Genomic DNA, 8969 nt, shown 5'->3' with positions numbered 1-8969 from the left:
ATATATATGTGTATATTTGAAAAAGATACTTGCACACGCATGTTTATAGCAGCACAACTCACAATTGCAAAATCGTGGAACCAACCGAAATGCTCATCAATCAACAAGTGGATAGACTGTGGAATATATATCTATGTGTGTGTGTGTGTGTGTATATAAATTCTCTTTATATATACATATGAATATATCTATGTATGCATATATGTATATACATACTGACATACATACATATATATGTATGTATGTATGTAAATATACACAAATACATATACATATATGTATTTGTGTATATATATGTATATACACAAATACATATATATACCTCAGTGGTGTATATATACATATATGTATGTGTGTGTGTGTGTTTGTGTATACACCACTGTGGTATATATATGTATATGTGTGTGTGTGTATATTTATATATATATATATATATATATATATGTTCCACAGCCTCTTTATCCACTCGTTGATTGATGAGCATTTGAGTTGGTTCCACGATTTAGCAATTGTGAATTGTGCTGCTGTAAACATGCATGTGCAAGTATCTATTTTAAAAAATGACTTTTTTTCCTCTGGGTAGATACCCAGTAGTGGGACTGCTGGATCAAATGGTAGTTCTACTTTTAGATCTTTAAGGCATCTCCACATTGTTTTCCATAGTGGCTGTACTAGTCTACACCAGCAGTGGAGAAGGGTTCCCGGTTTTTTTATTGCAAATGCAATAAAAACTAAGATAAATATTTTGGACCTAATTAAACTAAAGGGCTTTTTTCATGGCAAAAGGAACAGTCAGCAGAATAAACAGACAACCCACAGAGTGAGAGAAAATCTTCACAATCTATACATATGACAGAGGACTAATATCCAGAATCTACAATGAACTCAAACAAATCAGTAAGAAAAATAAAATAATCCCATCAAAAAGTGGGCTAAAGGCATGAATAGACAATTCTCAAGAGAAGATATACAAATGGCCAACAAACATGAAAAAAATACTCAACATCACTAATGATCAGGGAAATGAAAATCAAAACCACAATGTGGAACCACCTCATTCTGCAAGAATGGCCATAATCAAAAAAATAAAAACCAGTAGATGTTGTCTTTGGCTTTTTGAACCCCGTTGGCTTGTGCCTCAAAGATGCTGAGCTTCCTTTTTTCTTTCCTTCCTTTTTTTTTTTTTTTTTTTTTTGAGATGGAGTCTTGCTCTGTTGCCCAGGCTGGAGCACCACCTCCCCGAATTCAAGTGATTCTTCTGCCTCAGCCTCCTGAGGAGCTGGAATTAGAGAAGTCCACCACTATGCCTGGCAAATTTTTGCATATTTAGTAGAGACAGCATTTTGCCATGTTGTCCAGGCTGGCCACGAACCCCTGAGCTCTGGTGATCCACCCACCTCAGCCTCCCAAAATGCTGGGAATACAGCTGCAAGCCGCTACACCTGGCCTGAGCTTTCTTAATTATTTCTGATCGAACAACAAAAACAATGTGTTGGTTTATATTCTCAAGCAATAATTTTCATCAAGTACTGAGAAATGATGCATAATAACTGAGATATCAGTAAGAGATTACAACTTTTCTATTTTTTTAAGACTTCATTTTTAAGAGTAATCTTTTCTCATTTTTAAAAGTTTCCAACTTTTAAGTTCATGGGTACATGTGTAGGAGGTGCAAGTCTGTTTCATCGGTAAATGCATGCAAAGGTAGTTTGCTGCACAGATCATCCCATCACCTAGGTATTAAGTCCAGTATCCCATTCCCCATCCTCCCACCCCCCATCCTCCCACAGGTCTCAATGTGTGTTGTTCCCGCCCCACTATGTCCGTGTATTCTCATCATTCAGCTCTCACTTACAAGTGAGAACATGTCGTATTCGCTTTTCTGTTTCTGCGTTAGTTTGCTAAGGATAATGGCCCCCAGCTCCACCCCGATTGCTGCAAAGGACTTACTCTCGTTTTTTTTTTTTATGGCTGCATAGTATTCCATGGTGTATGTATACCACATTTTCTTTATCCAGTCTATCATTGAGGAGCATTTAGGTTGATTCAATATCTTTGGTATTGTGAATAGTTTCAGTGAACATACATGGGCATGTGTCTTTATAATAGAATGATTTATACTCCTTTGGGTATAAATCTTTTTTCAAATTCTGCAATAAATTTCTGTTTGACTCAGAGTAGATGCCATATCCTTGCAATGTTTTGTGAAGCCACATGTCATCTGGAACACATCAGCTCTCCAGTGGCCTGTGCCATTCTCCTGGCAGCTCAGCTTTCCTCCACCACCTCCCTTTCCTCATTGTTCCTGGCCAGTGCCAGGCACACCTCCACCCTCAGCTTTAGCACTGACGGTCCTGCTGGAATGCTCCTTCCCCAATAGTATCTTTGCTTGCCGCTTCACTTTCCCTAAGTACGTCCCCTCACCTCCCCTGTCTGAGACACTCATCATCCCCACTTCATTTAGGATCTCAGTTGCCCTTCTCAGCCCTCTTCTGTGCTCTGCATTTTTAATTTTCATTTCCATGCACTTATATTGTTTAAACAGACCTTGTAACATTTACTTTATTGTCTGTTGCTCACATCCCTCTGCTAGAGAGTAAAATCCTTGTGTAACTCCAGCTCCTTTCTAGCGGCTCAGTCAACAAGCTCTTCATGAATTCAAGCTCTTCTGGGCCTGGTGGTAATCAGTGAGTATAAAAACAAATTAAACCCCACTCTCAGTGAGCCCACAGATTAGTTTTTAATCATGTTTTAATATTCCTCCCTAAAAAAAATCAGAAGAATTTAAAATATCATCTGCATATATGAGTAACAAAAGGGCTTAGATGACCAAATAAGGATTACATTTGGGCCCACAGTCACCATTCCTGGGAAAGAAGGGCAAAGCAGGGCAGACACGGCTGCTCTCCTGAGAACGCTTCTGGGAGTATCCAGTGGTGGAGGAAACCACCATGATCCCTAATCCTGGTAGCTATCTTGCTTGCAGCTTCAGTTTTTTCTCAAGGTACTTTTTTCAAAAATACCCAGTGAAAGGAAGCTGCCTAATAGTGTTCATTTTGAGCAGCAATTCACTGCTACTAGCCAGGGCCAAAGCCAAAAAAAAAAAAAAAAAAAAAAAAAAGAAGGCTATCTTTATCTTAAATCACACAGAAAACTTGAAGGGATAATGGAAATATATGTGAATAAAATGTTTGCCTTTTAAATGCTTTTTGCTAAAAGCACTTAGTGTTAAAATCCAATGGTCTTTACATGGTGGCTTGCAGTCCATCAGGTCTAAAGACAGGAATCAGGTCAGGTTCTGAGCTCAGGTTTGGTTAGGAAAAAATGGCTGGTTGCAGGGACTTCCCTCTGCCCTGGTCATCACCTCTGATTTTAAGTACTTTACCCATGAAGGTGCTAATGGCCTGAACCAGGTTTCTGATTGACATACTCTTTTAAAAGTGGGTTTAAGTAGAATTACCTGTAAATTTATAACTGACATGTGGGGCAAGGGACATGGTGAGAGTTGTGACAGCTCCTCCTGTTAGTTTTACTGAGTGGCATCCCCATTTCCAGGAGAAATACTGGAAATCAGCTAACCATACTGTCAGTTAAAACTAGGTACCTTTGAAAACTTTGCCTTGTGGAAAATTGAAGTCAGTTCTGGCCTCAGAGATACCTTGTTCAAATTTATGTTAAAATATGTCTATCCAAACATGAAGATAAGGTGATGGCTTGCATATTTATATGTATCTATATCCATTTGTCTATATCTATGTATATTTCCATCTTTCTCTCTCACATGAATATCATAGGTATCATAACTACATCCATATCACATACATAGCATATTTATATATCGTAGATATATCAGAGAAAGAGAGAGAGGGAGGGAACTCTTTCCTGTAATCTGATTTGAGTCTTTACTGATAAACTGGCATGACTTCATTTGACCATTTTGATTTTTTCAGGGAATGTATTTTTAACTAACATTTCTCAATAGCAAGAGTTCAGATATTTTACAACACTATCGAGTTAGAAGTTAATCTATATAAACACGGATGTCCTCCTAGTTTTATAGTCTGCTAGAGAAAATGACCTTAATAGCTAGAATTTTAGTTCCCTGGAGAACAAGAACAAGTTTTGGAATTTGGATAGTAATGGCATTTCGGTATCCCTTGCCGGTCGTGCTCCTTAAATTCTCTTTGAATTTTGTCTTTCCCATGATTAGTTCATGATGAGTTGCGTAAACCTTTGGCATGTCCTCACAAACTCATTTGTTTGCCTCACAGAGCTCTGCTCTTGGTGTCCACATCCCTTAGCATAGCCAGCTGAAGGTAGAAAGCTCCTAGTTCTTCCGGGCTTGTACCTCTCCTCTCAGAGCGCTGAGGAAACAATGTCAGTTTCCCTTCGTTTTGGGACCCTCCAGCCGTGGCAAGGGAACCTATCCTTGAGACCCTTTCAAGCAGAGGAAAGCCCCGTTTCAACCTGGATCTCACACTTCAGACCACCTTCCATGCAATATCTGAGAATGCTCTCCTGCTTTCTAGCTTTCTTGATTATAAGCCAAATTTAATGATACGCATTTCTTCTTGTGAATAGCTTAGAAAATATTCTCCTGATTTCCCAGTCCTATGCACACCCTGAATGATCTTTTTGCTTTCTCCCAAGAGCAGAGTATCCATTGTTTATAAATTTCTGATTGATTCCCATCCCTGGAAGCAGGATTTTCAGGAGAAAGTAGGCGGAGGCCACACTACACTTTTAAGACTTGCAGGAGGGGAATGTCTTTTCCAGCTTTAAAAATATTCCTGCAGTGTGTAAAATTAGTTACGATTATTTTTGGAGCAGATGTTATCAAAGACACCACATTTAACTGTGGCAAGAAAAATAGCAAACAAAAGAATATAGATCTCTTTCTCATAGTGATTATATTCCAGGCTGAGCCACAAACATGAAGTGAAAATTTCCAAATTCATTCACAAAGGACACTTTGTCACAAGTGCTACACCAGAAGTTGCCAGGAAGAGTCCTTCCTTTGCCTCGTTTGAAGGATGCTGCAGAGATTCTTTGAAACCCTGAAAATGAGATCTGAAGAATGAGTAGCCTATCACTGTTGGAAAGAATGCTTGTGGGTGGTTTATTTCAGACAATGAGGCAGTGTTCTCCACTCCAAGAGGCTACCAAGTGCCTTATAGAAATAGGAGAATATCTTCTTCCCCCAAATGTCCCTCTCCAGCTACGGATCTATGCTTCACTGTTTAAAACTGGTACCATCAGAAGGTCAGTCCTTTTCAAAGATCAGGCCTTCCTCCACAGGCCTGGCCACTGTTAGTGGAGATCTGTCTTGTTTTCTTCTACTTGGGATTTTAGGCAGGTAGTGTGAAGCCCTTGCTTGCTCTTCTCTTATTCTATGAAGTTAGAGTGAGGAACCCCTGTTTAAAAGACAGATTTTCGAGAGAATATACAAGGAAATTTAAATTCAAAGACAGATTAAAGCAAGTAATCAGCCCTTGCTTTTTTAAGAGCAGAGAAAGGGTAAAAATGTAATTAACTATGCGAAAAAGAAATAGACAAATCTAAAATTTTATTCTGTGGCTTTCCCATGCAGTTAAGCTTCTCATTGACTTCTTCCAAAGTTGTTTCACGCCAGCCGCCAAGAGCGCCCTCTGCCCACTCTCACCATAATGCAGACTGCAGGAATTTTACCATTTTCCTTCATGTTAACAACCCAGCTGTTACACAGGCTGCTGGGGGCAGAGAGAAAAAGGCAGCTTTCTAGGCATTTCTCATCTCTTCATTGACCAGTCTTCCTTTTTTCGGAATTAGTGATTACACAGGTCAGCACCAGTAAATTTTCTCTGCATGTAGATATAAACTCCACAAGTAACACAGTCAATGAGCTGATGTGAGGTTAGTTGCACAGTTTATGTAAGACTAAAAGGTGACATGGACATTGCTCCTTCATATTTCCATACAGCCCATCTTGAATGAAATTGAAAGATGAAGCAGGCTGTGGAGGAACTAAAGCCTTAGTCACAATTTTGTGAATTCCAGAGAAAAAAAAAATCAAAAATTTGCATCTGCATAACTATTCATGTTCTACTCTTTGCAAAGACTTCATTTAAAAATTCAGTACTTTCAAGAAAGGTTGAACAAATCAATCCATTTTTTCTATGACCTCCTTCCCTTAAAAATCACCAAAACAAAAATACATCACTGTGAATATTTATGTGCCTTTCAAAATTCATGTTGCAACTTAATCCCCAATGCAACAGTATTAAAAATGAGGCCTTTAGGAGATGATTAGCCCATGATGGCTCTGCCCTCAGGATGAGAACAGTCTTCCTATGAAAGGGTGAGATAGAGAAAACTTGGCACTTTTTGCCTTTTGGCCATGTAAAGATGAAACATTCACTCTTTCTGCCAGGTGAGGACACAGAAACGAGGCACCATCTCTGAAGCAGGGGGCTCTCACCAGACACCAGATCTGCTGGCACCTTGATCTTGAACTTCTCGGCGTCTAGGATTATAAGCAAGGCATTTCTATTACTCATAATTTACCCAATCTAAGGAATTTTGTTATAGCAGCATGAATCAACTGAGACACTAAAATACATATCTTCATTTAAATACAGAAACAGCCAAAAAAGCACATTGTAAATGATTTACTTCATAGTGTAAACTTGGGTCTAAAGTAAGGTATGATGTCGGGAGTCAACGTCGATCTCCCTGTATATCTAACAATGTGAGTAACTCTCCCCATCTTTGTTATATGATATGAATGAGCCAAATCAGAATGTCATTTATAAAGAAAAGTGAAACACAAGAATGTGTGTATATCAAGATCGATCTAGATGTGCACTACAGAATATCACAGACTTGGATGGTAACAGATATGCATTCCACTATTGAGACACCTGACCTTTTTCCCCTTGAAACTTAGATGTTGTGGCTTTGTTTTGTTTTGTTTGTGACAGATCATCCTGAAGGTAAAAAAGGAAGCAGGAGACAATAAAACCTAGAGTTAATTAGGCTGTCACTGACCAAGTCAGTTAAATAAACTGACAAATAAGTCTTTCGCAGAAAACCAAGAGTTAGCCTTCCAGGTTGGGTTTTAGGTATGCGAGCTGATGGAGCAAACTAAGCTGTATGCTAACACAGAAGTGTCCCAAAAAGCAAAGGGGAGTGCAGCCCAAAAACAGACATAGTTCACAGCAAATTCATATTAATTTTTTTTTGAAATACTGAAGTTCCTTTTTGTTCCAGTTTATTGTCTCAAATTCTTACCAAACGCTTTTAGAGAGAATTGAATTTAAAAAATTTATTATTACAAAACTTAGTTGAAAAAAACTCTTTAGAACCTACTTCTGGTTTTTATGCATAAAAAACAGGATCAGAATATAAAGAATACATGAATACATGGCTAATCAAGAAGTCCTGCATATGTAAAGACTTGTTTCAGCAAATCTAAGGAATGTTAAGACAAAATTTCTCCTACCAAGTCTGAGGACCAAGAGATTAAAGGGTCTGAGGAGCAAGAGATTAAAGGAGAGAAGCCCTTCTAGGTATTTTGGCTAATATCAACCGTGGGATCCGTTTTTATCAGTTTAATATCTGCGACATCCTGTATCCCAGGACAATATATTAAGTTGAGTTTGGGAGCAGGGAGAGGGTTGAAAATAATATGCAAATGCTTAATGTTGACCATTTGCTCCTTTAATCAGATGTTCTGCATGAAACTGGTAACTGGGTAACAATTTTCCATAAATTGAAATGAGGAAGGTTAGAAACACACAACCAGCTAATAGTGCGTGGCACAACAAAAACAGAAAAAGCCCACACGGAGGCAGCAAGCTGGCATGCTGGGGTGTAACAGCCTTTGCCTATCAGCTCTTTTCACTTATCAGCTAACACAGCTGTTACCAGGTGCTTGTTTGTTATAACGTGTCTTTACTTACTACTGTCCTTCCTACTGCACAGTTTTCTTTAGCATTTGCTCTACCTTTGTATAACTCGTTTTATAATAATGGGCAAAAACAAGGGCCCTGTCAGAAAGTCATAGTGGAAGCAGTTTTAGGACGAGAGCAGTAAACAAGAGAGAACTGTTCCTCCCAATAAGTGGGCACAGCAAAGCCTCTCCTAGTGACAGTCGCTGTCCACACACATTTTCCATTTGCCTGCACTTGGTGCACACATTTTTTAGTATCTAGATGAGATTGTGACATTCCATGAATCATATTCAGGATCTTAATGCCAGTTTTTCAACATTTTTCTTTTAGTTTGGTAAAACAACATAAAATTTAGCATCCTAACCATTTTTTAAGTGTACAATTCAGTCACACCAAACACAGCCACAGTGTTACACAATCACCACCACCATCCATCTCCAGAACACTTTCACATCCCAAATGCAAGCCCGAACCAAGGAATGATAAATCCCCTTTCTGCTTTTACTTGTCCCCTACAACCTCCATTCTGCTTCTTTCTCCAGGAATTTACCCAATCTAGGTGCTGATAGAAATCAAACCACACAAAACAGATGCTTTCGTGCCTAACTTATCTTACCCAGCACAACGTCCCCAAGATTCATGGACATTGCAGCATGTATCAGAACATCACTGCTTTTAAAAGGAAAAAGTATTCATTGCATGCATATACCACACTGTGTCTATCCATTCCACTGTCTGCTGAAGGAAACCTGGCCTGCCTCCACTCTGGCTCCTATGAACAATGCTGCTATGAACATTAGTGTACACACTTTGTGTGAATCCCTGCTTTCAGTTCTTTCCACTGTATACCTAGAAGTGAACCACTGGATTGCACAACAATTCTGTTTAACTTTTTGAGAAAACCCCAAATTGCAGCAGTTTCACCATTTCACATTGCTACCAGCGATACAGCAGGATCCCAATTTCTCCACAGCCTCACCAACACTCTATATTTTTTAATTAATAGTCATCCTAATAGATGTGAAGTAGTCTTTTATT

At 38.9% G+C, this 8969-nt stretch overlaps 1 pseudogene; it reads left to right on the top strand.

Moving 5' to 3' along the window:
- Positions 1–7536: 7536 nt before the first annotated feature.
- Positions 7537–7743, top strand: LOC118144043 (U2 spliceosomal RNA; annotated as a pseudogene).
- Positions 7744–8969: the final 1226 nt, after the last annotated feature.

Source organism: Callithrix jacchus, chromosome 11 (assembly GCF_049354715.1).
Source record: "Callithrix jacchus isolate 240 chromosome 11, calJac240_pri, whole genome shotgun sequence".
In the NCBI taxonomy this organism is placed as follows: domain Eukaryota; kingdom Metazoa; phylum Chordata; class Mammalia; order Primates; family Cebidae; genus Callithrix; species Callithrix jacchus.
Note: the sequence above shows the minus strand (reverse complement) of the source record. Positions and strands in the feature narration are given on the sequence as shown.